General features: G+C 39.5%; 1 protein-coding gene across 1 annotated transcript in view; it reads left to right on the forward strand.

Annotated features, from left to right (window-relative positions):
• The window catches only part of Spin1 (spindlin 1), a gene marked incomplete at its 3' end in the record, with an annotated part of 52,473 nt that overhangs the window by 38,248 nt on the left and 9,605 nt on the right, over positions 1–4,620 (forward strand). The window lies entirely within an intron of this gene.

The following is a 4,620-nucleotide window of genomic DNA, read 5'->3' on the forward strand; positions in this document are numbered from 1 at the left end:
TGATGGTCGAAATGTCTGTGGTTCCTTGGAAATGCTGCGCTCTCTGTATTTTCCATCATTAGTGCAGTTTGGATGAATGTGTATAGTTCAGAGGTCTTCGTGTTCACATATTAAAACTAGGTAAATGACCTCATCTTTTGAGCTTGAATTCATTTTTAATTTTATTTTATACAATGTGTAGACAGTTTCCTGTTCTTTGCATTTAGAAGTATACACAATATAAATCTGTTAATTCTGTAAGTAATTTTTATAATTATGATGTATCTCTATCCTATCCTTAAAACATTTAAAATAAACCCTTTATGTGCAACTACTGACTATAAATTTTGTGCTCATGAGCAAAAATGTGATGTGTTAACTTCTTAAAAATTTTTTTAAAGCAAAGTGATCTTTTTCATCACATGTATCAGATATGGATAGAAACAAAAAATAGAATTTTTCTTTTGTTATTTTTCTTCTTAGAGATAGGGTTTTCACTGTGTAGTTCAGGCTGGCCTCAAATTTGTGGCAATCCTCCCGCCTCCACCTCCCAAGTGCTGGGATTAAAAGCATGTACCACTGTGCCTGGTTCAGAAATAGAAATTTTAATTGATAACATTTGATAATTTAATACCTAAAAGTATCTCAGCTATTAAGTTGACAGTAATGAGAAAGGTATTGTTCATCATAACCTTTTGACAATTATTTTAAGTAAAATTAAATAATGTATATTTACATTTTCACATCTTTTTTTCCTTTGAATATTGCTCATAATAATTTATTCATGCTTAAATACCAATCAGTGAAATTTGACAGAGAAAAAAATGTTAAGTTAAAGAACTGAAGGTAATATAAAAACGTTTGTATGTGCTGTTTTACCTTCCTTGGTGATTTTAATCAAGATAAAAATTAGAATTTTTTTTTTTAAATTGTATTTGGTACAGGATCTCACTACATGGCCTGGACTCGTAGTGATCCTCCTGTTTTCAACCTCCCCAGTGTTGGGATTACAGGCATGTGCCACCACCCCTGGTCTTATGATGTATTTTAATTGGATTCTGTCTGTCTCTCTGCCTGTGTCTCTGTGTCTGTCTGTCTGTCTGTCTGTCTGTCTGTCTGTCTGTCTGTCTGTCTTAAATATCTTCCTGTTCATTCCAGAGGATCTCAGCCTGAAGGCTAGGGAAGGAAAGGTCACCTTTTCTTGCTTTTGGGAGAAATGTGGTGCTTTGTAAGAGTTTACTAGGCTTCTGGTCACCTGGCTTTCAGGCTGTGTTGGTACAGCAGCTGTGACTTGGCCCTCACTACTTACTGGGTGGGGCCGAGAGCAGGGTCTGCCTAGCTCTAGGGTGGAGTCTTTGGGAACATGAGGCTGAGTGCAGTCTGTTTTATGACCTTTGCTGAAGGCAGGTTAGTCATTGTCTGTGGTATCTATGGAAGGTGTAATACTCAGTAAATGTTTTTCAAAAAAAGTTGCAAAGCAAGTTTAGTCTGCAGGTTGGAATTTGGTGACTGGTAGCAGTAAAACAGTTGCATGGGTAAGTGCTCCAGAACTCTGGGTCCCAGTTTCATCACTTTTTTTCCTCTTGATACAGTTAAGTTTACTGATAAGGCACTTAAAACTAACAAGGCTCCTTTCATTTAGCAAGGAAAACAGGGCTGTCCCTCTTTCTGTAGGAGGGAGTCAGAGGGCAGAGGCTTTCCTCCATGGTTACAGGAGTGGTGAGGCTGGTCCTTGGCTTTGTAGATGTCCAGGCCCTGAACTGCTCTGTGGATGCTTCCAAGTTTAATGGCAGTGGAGTGATTTGGGTAATCTATAGTATCATATCCTCTATAATTTCTGTAACCTTATTTCATGAGATGATAGCAAGAAAATATTTTATTTCCAAATTGAGCCCAATAAAAGGTTTCTTTTTATATACTAAAAGTCAGAACCAGTTTCAAAGGTACTTTTTGAAACACTTTAAATATATCATGATTTTGACATCTTGAAAAACCTGAATTTTTTAGCCTCCTAGTTTATGGTCTCATACCTAATTTTTGGTCATTGGTTTTCCCTGTCACATATGAGATTTTAGACTGCAAAGTTTCAGAGAACTAAGTCTTGAGTTATTTCTCCACCCATTCCTAGTCTGTGTCTACCCTTAGCTTGTCTATGATTGATTTTAGTAAACAAAGTATAAGGTAGATTCAGATATTCCATCACCTAAGTTTGCCTAAAACTGCTATAGGTATTTTCTGCTTTCAATTCTGTTAGCATAGCTGAATAGGCTTACTACTGGCTCCATTTTTATTCTTATCTTTCTCTTCCATCCCCCTCCCCCTTTTCAGGTACAGAGAATTGAACTCAGGACCTCAAGCTTGCCAGGCAGGCATTACACCACTGAGCTAAATCCCTGGCCCCATTCCTCCATTACTTTGAACTTCAGTACTGGTGAATAACCTCCAGTCTTTGATAAGATAGACTGTGTATTACTCAGTTCTGTTTTTATGTTGGGATTGTTGAAGCAGATTATGGAGGTGTGAAGGAATAGAAGGCCTGCCCAAATCCTTGAAGTGAAAACTAAATCATCAAGACAAATCATCATTATGAACAACTCAAGATTGAATTATAGTATTCTGAACTGTCCTCACATACCATGTGAGAAAATAGCCTTAAAGCTGTTGCCTTGTAAGAAGTTTGGTACTATTTTCTGTTACCTGTCCTTCACTCACACAGCCATGCACAGGTTCATTGGTCTCCGGTCTTAAGAACACCAGGGCAGTGCTTACCAATGACCATAGAGGGCAGACATCCTCCTGAAGTCATTCCTTATTGTGTACTTTTCTTTCTTACCTGTCTGTCTGTCTGTCTGTCTGTCTGTCTGTCTGTCTCTCTCTCTCTCTCTCTCTCTCTCTCTCTCTCTCTCCAAAGATGTACTTTTATTTCAACGTGAGTGCTATTTCCTGGAGACCTATTGTAAAAAGTTGCTTCAAGACTGCATTTGCAGTCTAAAGAATTGTCTCTGAGTCTGTGAGAAAATAACTTTACAAAGGAGTTTGTTCCTTTATTTAGTATAAATCTGGTTTGTCTGAGCCTGGGGAGATAGCTCCGTGTTATAAGCACCTGCCTGGCAAGTGGGAGGTCCTGAGTTCGATCCCCAGTACAAACAAAAGAGTCCTGACTTGTCAGTACTAGGGAGTTCTCCTGGGTCATTTTCAGAATAGTGCTTTAGAGGACAGTAGCATGTTAGAGATTACAAAATAAGTCTAAGGCAGTAGAGTCTATAATCTGCTATCTACTAATCTATACTATTTTGTGTTTTCTTTCTTTCTTTTTTTTAGGTACTGGGGATTGAACTCAGGGCCTTGCACTTGCCAGGCAAGCGCTTATTCTATTGAGCTATCTCCCTGGCTCCTGTTTTTGTTTTCATACAGGGTCTCACTATATAGCCTGGGCTGCTGCTCAACTCACAACAGTCCTTCTGCTTCAGCCTCCCAAGTTCTGGAATGACAGATGTGAGCGATCATGCCCAACTGGAAGGTCGTTTTTGATAGGCTTGTAAGGGTTGGAGATTAGTGGAGATAGCAAATCATTGTACTCAGAACTAATAGCTGTGAGTGAAAGCTGCATCCTGTTTCCCCAATGACTATTTGTAACACGTCTGTAAAAGTTGCAGAAATGTCTCAGCTTTTATCACAAGCCTTTTGTTAACTTTGTTTCGATTGGTAATTGATAATTGCATCTTTAAAAAACTTCATGCTCATCCTTTTGGAAGTTTATGTCCTGTAAGCCCTGCTGCTTGGGATGCTGACATCAGCCTGAGCAGTGTAACAAGAAAGACCCTGTCTTAGAAGAAAGCTGGGGAAACAGCCCACTGGTAGAGTATGTGCATGAGACCCCTGGGTTTCCTCCTACCACAACAAGAGAGTGTTGTGTTGTCCTTTAATCCACCAGCAAGTCCTGATATGTAGTTTTGTCCTCATACTATGTCGATTTGGTGTTTATGACCACAGTTCTACTTCTGCGCTATCAGTTTTCATTTGCCCCCTGCCCCATTAGCCATATTGCTACCAACCACTCAGGTTTGATGACTCACCAGTCCCAAACCAACGATGGGAGGCTGTGTTTAGAGATAGCGCTTTATTTAACACCAGTTCTGAAGGGGTGGAAGTGTTTCATAGCCACAGATCACCATTTTCTTGTGCAGTCGTTTTTATAGTAACTGACATTGACAGTCCAGGCTGACTGCATCCTTCCCAGCCACTTTTTGCTCATTGTGGGAAATGACTGAGTCCCGGTGCCAGCACTTGCATATGCTGTCCATTCTAGACCTGAGAAGTTTAGTAAGCTGTTTGTCTGAAAAACTTTGAACTTTTAAAATCCTGTTTTGCCATATCTGTTACACTGTAACAGGACTTTGGTTTGTGCTGTTTTGTTTTTTTTTTGTTGTTGTTGTTTTTTTTTGGAACCTTCACGTCTTCTGGCCTACACGAGAATTGCTGTAAGTAAGCAATATTTGCCAGGCAAGTGCTTATTCTATTGAGCCAAGTAAGCAATATTGAAAGGTTAATAATACACATAGTCTACTTTTCTCATGACTGGGAAGTACACTACAATTTCAGGTATAGTGAGCGAAGGTGCCCATCTGGGTTCCCCCCCCC

Source organism: Octodon degus, unplaced genomic scaffold, assembly GCF_000260255.1.
Source record: "Octodon degus isolate 3935 unplaced genomic scaffold, OctDeg1.0 scaffold00192, whole genome shotgun sequence".
NCBI classification, from domain to species: Eukaryota; Metazoa; Chordata; class Mammalia; order Rodentia; family Octodontidae; genus Octodon; species Octodon degus.